This window comes from Macaca thibetana, chromosome 5, assembly GCF_024542745.1.
Source record: "Macaca thibetana thibetana isolate TM-01 chromosome 5, ASM2454274v1, whole genome shotgun sequence".
NCBI lineage: Eukaryota > Metazoa > Chordata > Mammalia > Primates > Cercopithecidae > Macaca > Macaca thibetana.
In genome coordinates this window covers 101172539-101187704 of record NC_065582.1, presented here as the reverse complement: position 1 = coordinate 101187704, position 15166 = coordinate 101172539, and the positions used below count along the sequence as shown (strand labels likewise).

The 15166-nt window shown below is 38.5% G+C and overlaps 1 protein-coding gene and 1 long non-coding RNA gene across 4 annotated transcripts in view; one reads left to right on the top strand and one right to left on the bottom strand.

Moving 5' to 3' along the window:
• LOC126954731 (uncharacterized) overlaps positions 1–1237 on the bottom strand; it is a 47859-nt gene extending 46622 nt beyond the window's left edge. The window contains exon 1 of the long non-coding RNA XR_007725708.1: positions 1182–1237. This is a non-coding gene — a long non-coding RNA (uncharacterized LOC126954731). The remainder of the gene's footprint in view (positions 1–1181) is intronic.
• SPP1 (secreted phosphoprotein 1) overlaps positions 1–15166 on the top strand; it is an 899378-nt gene that overhangs the window by 674331 nt on the left and 209881 nt on the right. The gene's annotated exons all lie outside the window — the stretch shown is intronic.

Genomic DNA, 15166 nt, shown 5'->3' with positions numbered 1-15166 from the left:
TGCTCATATGAGAAGATCAGGAGTAAATGGGCCACCTAGCAGGATTCAAAGCCACGAGATTAGAGACTGGGAAGCACCTCTTAATTCTCAAAAATTCAGATGGGAGTGTTGGGGGAGAACCTCTAAGAATGAGAAGAGGGAAAATTAAGGCTATAAATTGTCATTCTTTTTGTCTTCTCATCTTTCCCAACACAGACATTCACCCTACCCTGAACCATTTTATTTATTTTTGTTTATCATCTGTTTGCATAGTTTATATCTAGTCACAGCATTTCTTTGCAACCCAGAAGTACAATGAGGGTAGGAGGCAGACAAACAAACCCTTTCCATTCTACCTGTTTCTTTCTTATTGATTCATTCATTCATTTAAAAAATATTTACTGGCTGGGCACAATGGCTCATGCCTGAAATTACAGCACTTTGGGAGGACTGGGTAGAAGGGTCACTTGAAGCCAGGAGTTTGAGACCGGCCTAGGCAACATAGCAAGAGCCCATCTCTATAAAATAAACACTGCACTCCAGCTTGGACAACAGAGTGAGAGTCTGAATCAAAATAAGTAAATAAATACATAATAAAAAGAAAAATAAAGAATTGATAAAATGAACTTCATCTCTCATTCAGCCCCTTGTAAAATTGTGTGGAGACTACAATTTATTATATTAATAAATACCTGAGCCTAAAATAAAATAAAATAAAATAAAATTAGTTGGGTGTGGTGGCACATGCCTGTAGTCCTAGCTACTGGAGAGGCTGAGGTGGGACGATCAGTTGAGCAGAGGAGTTTAAGGCTGCAGCGAGCCATGACCACACAGGCTATTGTACCTTAGCCTGGATGACAGAATGAAACTCTACCTCAAAAAAAAAAAAATCTGCTCATTGCCTCTGATTAGCCAAGTGCCATTGTAGGTGTGCAGGATACATCAGTGAACAAATAATAACACATTCTTTCCCCCAAGGAGCTTACATTATAGTCAGGGTCAAAAACCAAAGGAACAAAAAATAAGCAAAAACAGTAACAATAAGCAAAAAAATAAAAATAGTTAAATTACTATTTATTAAAATAAATATTAATATTAATTAGCTATCAATTAAATAATTTACATATTATAAATTTAAGCATTTATCATTTATAATGATAAATATAATAAATTTAATAATAAACATTAAAAATAAATGTTACCTAGTTTGCTGGGAGATGAAAAGAGCTGTTATGCATTAAATCGTGTTCCCCATTCCAAAATTCATGTTGAAATTTTAACACCCACTTCCTCAGAATGTGACATTTGGAAATAAGGTTGTTGCAGATATTATTGTGAAGTTAAGATGAAGTCATTTGGGTAGGCCCTAATGCAGTATGACTAGTGTCCTTACAAAAACAGAAATTTGGACAGAGAGAAGCAGACTCTCACACAGGAAGGATGCCATGTGAACATAAAGGCAGAGTCTGGGTGATGAATCTGTAAGTCAAGGAACACCAAAGTTTGCCAGCAACCACCAGAAGCTAGGAGAGAAGTGTGTGATGGTCCCTCTCACAGCCCAGAGAATGAACCAACCCTGCCCTTGGGAGTTCTGACTTCCCACCTCTACAACCATGAGACAATGAATTTTTGTTTCTTAAGCCACTCTCTTGATGGCATTTTGTTATGGCAGCCCTAGCAAACGAATACTGGGGCTATGAAAAATTCAGAGGACATAAGGGGTATTGGAAATTCTTCACAGGATTCCATTAGTCATTTTTCATATAGGGAAACCAAGAGGTAACAGATGATTTTCTTGACTACCCTCACCTACTAGGAAAACCTGATTGTTGGTTCCCCCTCCTTCCCTCTCCCAAGCACTTTGTAGACATTTCCATAATGGCTCCTATATTAGTCTGTTTTCACACTGCTCTAAAGATACTACCTGAGACTGGGTAATATATAAACAAAAGAGGTTAAATTGACTCACAGTTCCACATGGCTGAGGAAGCCTCAGGAAACTTACAATCATGGCAGAAGGTGAAGGAGAAGCATCTTTTTATATGGTGGCAGGAGGGAGAGAGTGCAAGAGAAACTTTTAAAACATCAGATCTCATGAGAACTCCTTCACTAACACGAGAACGGCGTGGGGAAAACAACTCCCATGATCTAATCACCTCCCACCGGGTCCCTCGCTCGACTTGTGGGGATTACAATTCGAGACGAGATTTGGGTGGGGACACAGAGCCAAATCATATCGGATCCATCAAACTGTATTGATTTATTTCTGTCTTCATCTATCTCTCCCTCACCATCTATCTCAATGAGGGACCATCTCATTCTCCTTCCTGTGTTTTAATTTCTAGCACATAACCTGCACTTGGTAAGTGCTCAATATGTGTTAATTAAATAGACGGTGAATGCATATAAATTCTATGAGAATTTAATGTGTGCAAGTTTCCTATGGTCTTATAATTAATATAATTTGATATAGATGAAATTGACAACTCATTATGAAATGGGGTGTTGGCAGCTGCCTCTCCTGGGTGGAACACATATCCTGAAGCAGTGAGGAATGTTGGGGACTAGCATGATCTCAGAGCTCCTTGCCTGCTATGGGAAGCTTATGCCTGTTTCCCACCCCAAAACCAGAGATGACAATAACACTGCCTACCTCACATGATGTTCTGAGAGCTAACACATAGAATGAATGCTTCAAATAATACTGACCTTGAGAGAGTTCTCAAAGGGTACCAACCATTATTATGGCTGTTCACAGAGATTCACTTGAGAAGACTTCTAAAGGCATTCAATAATTTGGGTGCCTGAGTCACTGTGGATGAAATGAGGGTCCAGAATTGTCTTGCCACTCATTCGGTTGACAGTCTAATGGGGAAAGCAAAGAGTAACAAAATAATTACAAATAAATAAACACTGCAGGTGTGATCATTGCTGTGAAAGAGAGATACTTAGTGCTTGGGGACCACTGATGGGGGACTTAACTGATATGTAGGGTCAGGGAGAATGAGTTGAGATGTCAGATATGAGTAGGAATTGCCTACTGAGGACGGGAGGAACAGCACTCCTGGGGGAATGAATGGATAGGAACCCTGAGGAGTAGGAGCTTTTCTTGTTTATGGAAGAGAAAGGAGGCCAGTGTGCCTGGGGTGCAGCAAGTGAGAGGAACATGGCTCAAGGTGAGGCTGAGCAAAGACATGGCAGACAGCTCACACGGAGCTTTTGTCACCTTGCTAATTATTTGGCATAATGGAATCTGAGTGAGGTATTAGGGGTGAGTTGCGAGGAACAACGTGCTCAGAGTTTCATTTTGAAAATCATTCAGGTTGCAGTGTAGAGAACGACTAAGAAGCACAGAGTGAATACAGGTAGACTCCATCGGAGGGAGGGGTGATGGTATCTTGGGCTTAACTGATAGTTTGTAGAAATGGAGAGAAGTGATAGATTGAAGATGGGTGGTGACAGAAAGGGGGCTATTGAAGACCAGGGCAGGTTGCTGACTTTATCACTAGTATCATAGTTACAAAGGGTCTCACTCATGAGACCACACACTGAAGAGAACTGATTTTGAATATTTTGACTATAAGGTACTTTTGAGACATCCCAGTGAAAATGTCCAGGGGTCAGTAGAGCATATGGGCTGATGGTGCAGAAAAGAATCATATAAACATGAGGCATTCGGGCATCCATTGCCCTGAGGGAAAGATGTAAGGGAGTGAGTATTTTGTGGTCTGACTATAGCCCCAAATTGCAGAGCTAGTCCCTGGGAAAGAGATAGACCAACCGGCCTAATGTGTCATACTTTCTTCCTTTCCAGCTATTTGTATTTTGAGTCCCCAATACACTAGGTGGCCCAAACTTAACCACAGTCAGTTGGAGACCTAGGAATTTCTCGAGACCTGTGTCTAAATGGAAGGCTTGAGTGGTGCCACGGCCCTGTGGGGAGGCACAAGATCTTCAGTCATCTGTCTGCACAGTTATCTAGTCCTGAGTCATCAGTCCACTCAGGTTGTAAGGAGATACCACTCATCCTGTCCACGTGACTCCTTCAGGTGTGGCAACTCTTTGTTTCCTTCTCATCACACTTGAGAGACAACAATTACTCTGCTGCTTCTGTCAAGGTCTGAAGCACGGAGTCTAGGTCTGCCTTTGGCTCTGTGGGCCTGGATTCAACGTGCAGCCCTTCCATTCTCATGAGGACTCTACTACGGGAGAGAGGTGGTTCATGCCCTCTGCTCCCAGGCACGTCAAATTTCTGCCATCTTCCCATCTGGCATAAGGCCAAGCTCTATACCAGGAACTGGAAGACGGTTTCTCATCCAGTCTCTCCAAAACCTCTCGAGGATCCTGCCATCTTTTAGGGACTCCAGCCCCATAAAACAGGTGGAACAAGGCTCAGCTCTCTTGTGGAATAGGCTCCTAATCTGCTTTTTTTTCTCTGTGCCAGGATTATTCTTGTTTCCCCTAAGACTTTAGATTTTAAAAACCAAAGCGAGGAAGACTCTGTGTTTCCTTCTACTTCATATTGTATCGTTCTCTGAGGAGACAAGTTCAGAGAGCCTAGATCCTCAAATGGAAATTGGAAAGAGAGGATCAATGTTTTAAAAATGTCTTCATGCTACAGCTAAGAGAAAAAGTTCCCTTTTACCCCTTTGAGATGATTTTATGATCAGATCAAACAGTATAGGCTATAATGAAAAATAGTTACATAATGAATCTTGAGGCCAGAGACTCTGTGTTTATATATCCACACGAAATGGTATATGCCATTTTCCTTTTCGTTCCTTCTTAACTGAATTTAATTAGAGTTCTGTGAGGCGAAACTAACTAAAACTGCAAAATCCCTGAGATTCATGACATTAAAATCGTTCTGTTTCCTTGCCGTCAAGGCCTACAGGTTAAGACTATTCCAGTCATATTTTATCTTACATGGTTTTTCAGCTTCCAAGAGCCACCAGGAGCTACTTATTGGTTTTCAGCACTAACATAGAGTGAGGTTTGAATGTAATATAGCAGCATTAAAAGCATCACTACATCCTTGTTACGTTGTTTAAACACAAATAAATATTCCCGGGAAAAAGAAAAATACTGTATTGGATTTTCATGATGCTAAGGCAGATTTATACTATCTAACCTAATGAAAAATAAATCATAAATGTTTTACATTTAAATATATTCTACATTTCTCTAAGTATATGAGAGAAAAACAAAGGAATAGTTTCAAGATCATCAGAGTATAGTTACAGTAACTCAATATTTTCAGTTTAGGAAGTTACACTTTGGACCTCGGGATATGGTTGGCTATTCACGGTGTGAAACTAGATTAAAAGTGTCTTAGTTTATCATGTCAGTTCATAAATAAAGGAGTCTGCAGGACAGAAGGTTAAAAGAATAATATAAGTAATAGAACATAGCCTGATTCTTTGGAATCCCCTAACTAGTTTTTATAACCCACTGTAATACTCACTCTTTAGTGCTCTGTATGGATAACTCTTTGACCATTTTCATAGAATGCTTCAAGAAAGTTATAGTCCAAGAAATTTAAATAGTTACCCTGTGCCAGTAAAATGAAAATAAATTTGCTTTCTTGCTGGGCACAGTGGCTCATGCGTAAATCCCAACATTTTGGGAGGCTGAAGAGGGAGGATTGCTTGAGCCCAGAAGTTCCAGACCAATCTGGGAAACATAGTGAGATTCCCATCTCTCTAAAAAAAAAAAAAAAAAAAAAAAAGGAAAAAAATGCTTTGCTAAAAGAGGGTAAACAAAAGTATGCTGTGCAAGATATTTTCTATTATTATCTGTACTTTTTTGCAAGATAAACAAACTTCAATAGAAAATAGATGGAAACAGATATTCTAGTGTTCTATAAATTCTTTCTGAGAACTAGTAAGAGGCTGTAACATATCCTTTGTAAAAGATCATAGGTGAAAATAAATTTACAAAACTCCTTTGTTAATTGAATAAAAGAAAGCACTCATATTCTCCATTAACTTAGAATTTTCATCTTTGCATTCTTTAACACATTTACATTGTTTTCTTCAAATGCTTTTGACTGATTTTTCTAAATTTTTTCCTAACATAGAAACATCTTTTGGCATAAGGTTCCTGGCCTAACCTACAGATTATTATATTCATTGCTCTAATCTATATCAGGAATGGGCATGATGCCTTAGACACAATTAAACTCTAGCTAAAATTTCCAGTGCCCAAAGAAGAAAAGAAAGGTATTTAACATTGGCTCACTAAGATCAGGGTCATGTCTAGTTTTTTATTTTAAGACTTGCTAACTTTTCTTTTTAGTAAGTCAAATATATGTATTTTTATCCAATAAGAAACATTGTGTTTTAATTTTTTAACTAAGAAATAAGTTCTCATGAAGAGAAAGATAACATTCACTTTGTGGCATTCCATGGAAAAGAAACTGGGCTACTCAAACCTTCTCATAAATCTCTGGTTAGCCACAAAGCCAGCCCTGGCAAATGGATAGAACCTACATTTCCAAGTTTGCCAAATAAAGAAAGATGCTGCCTGAAGTTTTAAAAACCATTTGTGGCTAAATTTTTAAAGTAAAAACAGGCCAATCTAACCTGAACCTGACACCAGTACACCAGTAGCTGTCAGATCTAACACGTGATTGGCATATTCTTTTTTTTTTTTTTTTTTGAGATGGAGTCTCACTCTGTCACCAGGCTGGAGTCCAGTGGTGCAATCTCAGCTCACTACAACCTCCACCTCCCAGGTTCAGGCAATTTTCCCGCCTCAGCTTCCCAAGTAGCTGAGACTACAGGCGCATACCACCATGCCCAGCTAATTTTTGTATTTTTAGTAAAGATGGTGTTTCACCATGTTGGCCAGGATGACCTCGATCTCTTGACTTCGTGATCTGCCCACCTCGGCATCCCCAAATGCTGGGATTACAGGCATAAGCCACTGTGCTCTGCAGGCATATTCTTTTCTTCAGTCCACTTACTATAAATTTCAACTATTTTATTTGGGTCTTCTTACTCTTTTTCTTTTGATCTCTATAACTAGAATATAAGAGACAGTGTCTATCTAGCACAATGTTTTATCTCCTGTACTAGCAGAGTAGCTGGCACACAACAAATAGGCCTGTTAACTATGCTTCCCTTTTATCTTTATCTTTTTGGACTGCCATTTTTTACAGAGTGCTTCAAGAAAGTTATAGTCCAAGACATTTAAAATTTATGTAGGTTGACATAAAATCAGCATGTCCTTCATGTCTGCCAAAAAGGCATCTGCAGTCAGCAAGGTAAATGAAACCCAATGTCACAAGGGAGGGTACTGACAGACGGTAGCACAGTGAGAGAATGAACTGGTGATAGGACCCAATTGCTATAGATATTAGAAAAAAACTGAAAATTGTACACTTTACAAAATTGATATGAATATCTTGAAGTACAAAAACAGTGTTTCCTGTTTGCAAGGATGTAGGAGGCAGGGGTGAGCTACAGCTTTACTTGTTTCTAGAAGCAGAAGTAAGTATGGCCAAATGGAATGTCACATAGACAAGCCATGTTTCCAGGAAGCAGTGCTTCTCTATGGCAGTAGGAAAGAGAACAGTATTTGAGTTGTGTGTGTGTGTGTGTGTGTATGTGTGTGTTGGGTGTCGGGGTAAGGGAATATCACCTATCTCAATAGTTGGGAAATAGTAAAAGCTGTATAAACTCTCTCACAAATTCCTAGATCATAAGAAAAATCCCAGATATCCTGGAACAAGGTCCTGACCTCTACTGGAAGTTCCCATAAACTTCCTTCAAAGAGCTGGTTCAGAAATCCAGCAAAGAAAGAAAACACTTTAATAATAAATAATTGAAAGGGACTAGTACAGAACCTATATGGAAAATCTTTTTTAATTGTGTACTTTGCAGTTTTATGGGTACACAGTAGCTATATATATATTTCTGGGGCACATGAGATATTTTGATACAGGCATACAATGTGTAATCATCACATCAGGGTAAATGGAATATCCAATACCTAAAGCATTTATTATTTCTTTGTGTTATAAATGTTCCCATTGTACTCTTGTAGTTATCTTAAAATGTACAATAAATTATTTTTGACTGTAGTCACCTGCTATCAACCACTAGATCTTATTCATCCTATCTAACTATATTTTTGTACTCAGTAACCATCCCCACTTTTCTCCCTGTTCCTCACTACTCTATCCAGGCTCTGGTAACCATCATTTTACTCTCTATCTCCATGAATTCAATTGTTTTAACATTTAGCTTCCACACATGAATGAGAACATATGAAGTTTGTCTTTGTGGGCCTGGCTTATCTCACTTAACATAATGCCTTCCAGTTCCATCCGTGTTTTTGTAAATGACAAGATCGGATTTTTTTTTTATGATGGAATAGTATTCTATTGTCTGTAAGTACCAAATTTTCTTTATCCATTTATCTGTTAATGGGCACTTAGGTTGCTTGCAAACCTTGGCTCTTGTGAACAGTGCTGCAGTAAACATGGAAGTACAGATAACTCTTTGATGCACTGATTTCCTTTCTTTGGATATAGATCTAGCAGCGAGACTGCTGGATCATATAGTAGTCTTATTTTTAGTTTTTGAGTAACCCCCATGCTGTACTCCATAGTAGCTATATTAATTTGCATTCCCACCACCAGTGTACAAGGGTTCCCACTTCCCAACATCCTTGCCGGTATTCTATACAGAGATTCTTTTAAAAAATCAGAAAGGAAAAGCAAAAAAAGTAATTGATAAAGAGCACTCATCAGAAAATTATTGCCATGGAACAGATAGATATTGTGAACACGTATTTTGCCATGATTTTAAACAAATGCAATGAATTAATTGCTTTTATAAAGCAAGACACAAAATAAACATGCAAAAACCCATGGAAGAAATGGCATAAGGATATGAAATTAGCTGGCACAGCACATGAAAAAGTGAAAGAAAGAATAATTAAAACAATCATGGTAAAATTAAAAGGACCTGAAAAGAGATGAAATGTTGTAGAAAACACAATAAGCGACATAGAAGATAAAAATGAAAAATAGTCAAATTGAAATGAAAATAAAAACCTTAGAAAGAGTAAAGAAACTATGATAGACACAGAAAGTAGGCAATAGAGCCTTAAAATACTCATAATCAGGGAGAACAAAGAAGAAAGCAAAATGTGAAACAGAAACAAAAACATGTCAGAAAGCATTTTTGATGTCAAAGGAAACTTGACCTAGTATTGAAAAGGCACATCATGAGTCATAAAAAGCTAATTAAAAATGATCAACCCTGAAGACTATTAAATTTATTGGACTTCAAAAATAAATATTTTCATATCTAGGAAAAAAGATCAACTAACTTATAAAAGAAAATAAAATCAGGCTAATCTCAGACTTCTTGGCAACAAAATTGCATCTCAGAAAATAATGTAATAATAACTACCAAATTCTCAAAGAAAGAAAATATGACCCAAACATTTTATAGATTGTCAAACTGTAACTTGTGTATAAAGAAAAAAGATCAACTGTTTTAAAAATGCCAAAATGCAAGAACACGTATTCCTCAAGGAGAAGTTCCTTAAAGTCTTTTTGAAAAATTCATACATAACAAACTATAGCCCACCTAAAGATGATTGGAACACAGAAACAAATGATTAATAGTGAGCATTGACTGAATTAATAAATTAAGTCTAAATTAAAACTAAATGAATTAAAACTTAAATAAAAGTGGAGACTAAGAATAATTATGGAATGTAAATATTGTGTGTTCTGATAATGTAGAAATGAGATAACTAAAAAATTAGAGGCAAAAGAAGAAATAAAAGATTTGTAGTCAAATACGTATTCTGACTTCTACATCTGTCATATTTGGAAATAACAGAATGACACTTAAGCTAACAAACCAAGTAACAAAAGTAACAGAAATGAAGAATAACTTTGACAGGCTCACCAGTAGACTCAACACAGCCGAAGAAAGAAGGTGTAAGTTTAAAGATAGGTAAACTAAATTTGCCCAAACTGAGATACACAAAAAAAGAGTGATAAAAAAGAACAGAGTGTTCAAGTGCTGTAAAACAATATCAAAAAGTATAATATGCATGTAATTCAAATCCCAGAAGAAGTGAGAATGAGGCAAAAGAAATATTTAAAGAGAAAATGGCCATGTATTTTTTTCAAACAATAAAATTAATAAAAGATACCAAACCTTAAGCTCTAAGACATCAAGCTCAGAGGACATCAAGTAGGATAAATAACAAATAGAAAATACACTTAGATACATCATATTCAAACTGTTAAAACCAAAGATAAAGAGAAAATCTTGAAGGCAGAAAGAGTCAGGAAAGACACATTACGCACATAGAAACAAAGACAAGATTGTAGTAGACTTTTCTTCATAAACCATGCAAACCAAAACACAGTGGAGTGGCATTTTAACACATTGAAAGAAAAAAACCGTTAACCCAGAATTCCTTACTCAAATTTTAAAATCTTTCAGGGCCAGGTGTGATGACTCACACCTGGAACCTCAACACTTTGGGAGTCCAAGGCAGGAGGATCACTTGAACCCAAGAGTTCAAGACCAACCTGGGTAACAAAGTGAGACATCTCAAATTTTTAAAAAAAATTTTTAAAAGAAAAAGAAAAAAGAAAAAAAATTCAAAAATAAGAGAAATAAATACATTTTCAGATTAAAAACAAAAACTGAAAGAATTCATTTCCAGCAGATGTGTACTATAATTATTGTTACAGTAAATTATTCAGAAAAAAAAGATACCAGAAAGAATTTTGAATCTATATAAAGAAATAAAAAATGCTGAAAATGGCATGAATGGAAGAGAAATATATTTATTATATTCTTATTTATAATAGACTCTAAAACATAGTAGCCTGTCTAAAGTAAAATGAGTAGCAATGTATTATGTTTATAGCATATGCAAAACTATGTATGATTAAAAATAACACAAACGATGGGAGAAAGACATTGAGAGTACACTGTTGTAAGGCCCTTACATAACATGTGGTGCTATATAATATTACGAATTAGGCTGCAATTAAATAAAGATGTATACTATAAATCATAAGACAAGTATTAAACTTTTTATTTAAAATATAATAAGCAAATACATTAGATTAAAATGAAATGATAAAATAAACTCCATCCAAAAGAATGCAGAAAAACAGGGGAAAAGAAAAAAACAAATAGAACAAATAGAAAACTGCTGGCAAATTAATAGATTACTTTTCAACCATACAGGTAATTACATTAAATGTAAAGTGGTATAAACACGTAAATAAAATAACAGAGATCATCAGACTGGATTTTTTTTTAAAAAGCAAGACACAACTATATACTATCAACAGGAAATCTGCTTTTAATATAAAGACAAAGAAGTTAAAGGTAAAAGCGTGGAAAAAGTTGATCATTCCAAAGGTAATTTTAAAAAGCCTTGATTGGCTGTATTAATGTCAGAAAATGTAGACCTCAGGACAAGGAATATCACCAGTAATAAAGAGAAGCATTATATAGTTATAGTGAGGACAATTTGCCAAGAAGACATAACAACTTTAAATGTGTATGTACCTAACAGAGTTTCAAAATGTATGAAGTAAAAACTTATAGAACTGAAAAGAGAAATAGAGAATCCCCAATTTCTTGGAGGCTTCAGTACTTCAACATTTTAATCAATAGAAGGTGTAGAAATGTGTATTCCAGGCTATCATTCATGTAAAAAGTATAAATAGCAAATCCACTGGTTAAGCAGACAATCATCAGGGGAACTAAATGTTGCTTTCCCATTCATGTAAACATCCCCTGTCTCTAAAGTGATTCTATTCAAATCAGCCCCTTTACTTGACTTGGGGTTCCCAAAATGGGAAAATGAATATGAAGTTGTTGGCAGCTAACTCTTGAGAGCTCATCTGCAATAGAAGAGAATGAGGCCAAACCACAAAGGCAAGCAGAGCCAATAAATGGATATTTTGTTGTCGAGACACTATTAACCATGTTTGAATTCCTGATACATTTTCAATCACTGTTCTAGGCATTAGGGATAAAATAGCGGACAAAAGCAATCGCACCCCTGCTTTCATGGAGCTCTTTCTCTATGGAAGAGATGAGACAGAAATAAACATGTAAATTAATGTGGTGTGTGTATATGTGTGTGTGTACACGCATGCCTGCCTGCCTGCATGCATTATAAATTCAAAAATTCAAAAATTCAAATTATTGAGGTGGTGGTAAATGCCATGAAGAAAAATAATGTATGTGAAGGGTGGCAGGGGAGGGAGGGTTGTTAAAGAATGACTGAGATGGAGGCATACTCTTTTATAGGGTGGTCACAAAAAGATTTTCTGATAAAGTAAACACACACCTGAAAGAAATGATCATGCAAGCCACAAGTATATCTAAGGAAATGCAGTGAAAGCAAAAGAACAGTAGCAATGAGTTCGAAATAGAAGCGTATTTGATATTATCAAGGAATGGCAAGAAGGTGGTGTGGTCAGTATGCAGAGAGTTAGGTGAATAGTATTTCATTAAAAAAAATTTTTTTTTTAATTTAAATTTTTTTTTAAGGCTAGTCAAGAGAAGCAGAGGGAGTAAAAAGGAACAAAGACATCTGTAACTGGTTGTGATCAATCAGTTGTAAACCTCACTGCACTCGGACCAGCTGAGGTGAATAGTATTAATATTTCAATGAATGAATGCATCTGACTTATTTGACCACTAACCTACTGATGAGCATTTGTAAACAGTGCTGCAGTGACTAAACTCGTATGTACATCATTTCAAATGTTCAAGTTTATGTTAAGATAAATTCACCAAAGTGAAATTGCTTAGTGAAAGGACATCATCATTTGTAATTTTGCTAATTTCTGCCAAAATGCCCTTCATGGGAGTTGTAACAATTTTTATTTCCACCAACAATGAATGAAGTTGACGATTTTCTCACAGCCTCCCCATCCCAAAATACTGCTTCAATGGTAACAGCTTTTTTTCTCTGTGCCAGGAACTGTTGTAAGTATGTAACATAAATTTATACACTGAATACTTAAAATAACCCCAGTATGAGTTAGGTATAATTATGATTCCCATTTCACAAATTAGGAAACTAAGGAAAGAGAGGTCAAGACATGTTCAAGGTCACTCTATGCACAGGACTCAGAGCCCATGTACTCCAGCTTCAGACGCAGGCTCTTCACCAGTACTCCATAGGGTCTCCTTAACCAACTTTTTGTCTTATGCATATATGAGAGGTGAAAATGGTATCTGGATGTGTTTTTCATTTCTCTCATGGTAGGGGATAGCACGTTACATGATTAGACTGAAATTATAATTTACAGTTTCCTGAGTTGTTTCTATCCTTTACCAATGTTGTAAAGTGATTGTGTTTCTATTGATTTGTAGAAACTGTGTATAATGTAGATAGAAGCTCTTTGTCTGCAATATGAGTGACATGAGTGGCAAATATTTCCCATAATTTGTTCCATATTTCCCCACCATGAATAAGCACTCAATTTATATGTTACCAGTATGGGTCTGATTGTATATATTTTTTGAAATAGTTGGGGGAAAACCGCCTGTTTATATACTACTGGGAATTGTTACGCAGATCTTTGGGGTGTCAATTTTCTGGCTGGAAACCTTCATGGCTGGTGGTGACTTTGCCCAAGTTCTTTTCCTGCATCAGGAAGAATGAGGTACACAGACAAGCGAAGGGTGGACAAGACAAAGATGAGCTTTAGTAAGTGTTTATTAAGTGTCAGCACAGCTCAGAGGAGACCTGCAGTGGGTAGATCCTCTCTATAGGCAGGTCATCCAGTTGAGTGTTTAGCTCTCAGCAGAGAAGAGGCCCTGGAGAGGGCAGCTCCTCTCTGCTACTGGTTGTCTGGACATCTGCTGCTCTCAGCAGACAGGAGGCCCTGGAGAGAGTTGCTCCTCTCTCCAGCCAGTAGTCCCAATGCCTCTGTGGGTCTCTGAAGCTCTCAGCAGAGAGGGTAGTTCCTCTCTGCAGCCTATCCTCCTGTTGTCTCCTGCTATCAACAGGGAGGGTAGCTCCTCTCCTGCTATCAGCAGAGAGGGTAACTATTCTCTCTAGTTGACCATCCTGTTCAGTTCTTTCTTCATTCTCTGCCCTGCTCTGGCTCAGCCCAGGGCTTTTATGGGCCTTGGAGGAGGAAAGTGCATGCTAATTGGTCCATGGGAAGCAATGGGTGGGCTTCCCATGAGTTCCACCTCTGGTCTTCAGGACTGGCAGCCCAGCCAACAGGCTTCAGGCCTGCCCTGGTCTGAAGGTAGGGCTTCACTGGGGATCCACCCCCTCTGCTCGGGAGCTTATCTGCCTCCCTCGGCCATCCATGGCACCCAGGCTGCTAGTGCTGAGGGCTCCTGCAGGCCAGTGCTCAGCCACCCTCAGCACCCCTCTCAGCTCCCCCTCCCACACTGTTTGGTGCCCAAAGAATGGAGGGAGCCTAAGTAGCAGGGGGCTGGCCTGTCAATGCTGCTTTGAGTGTGCACACACCCAGCCAGGTTGTGACAGCACTTGGGCTTGGCCCCAACCCTGCTCTGAGATCTGAGTGGGCACTGGGAGTGGGGAGAGGCCAGGCAATGGGAACAGGCACCTCTGAGCCTGCAAGGGCAATGGGGAGCCTTTCCATGCCCCCCAAGAGGGCAGGGATGCTTGGGTCTGCAGCACTGGTTTGGGCAGCTGCAGCTGTGCCCAGGGGGATGGGGCTCCGGCTTGCTCTGTGGAGCAGGAGACCCAGATTGCAGCTATGACTTGGGCAGTTCTCCTGCCACTCAATGGAGCATGGTACCTGGCTGTGCCGCCTTGTGGCCTGGGGTGGGGTCTCCAGGGCTTTGCAGGGTCTGGCCCTGGCACTCAGGGGTTGAGCTCCATCGCTGTGGCTCCCAGGGTGGTGGGCTTGGGGAGATGAAAGGGGCCTGCTTCTCCACACCTGTGGGTATTTCTCATCAGGTGGGATGAGAGACTGAGAAAAGAAATAAGACACAGAGACGAAGTATAGAGAAACATCAGTGGGCCCAGGGGACTGGGACACTCAGCATGCGAGGACCTGCACTGGCGCTGGTCTTTGAGTTCCCTCAGTATTTGTTGATCATCACCTTTACTATCTTGGTGAGGGGAGTGTAGCAGGGCAACAGGTGGGGAGACGGTCAGCAGGGAAACATGTGAGCAAACGAATCTG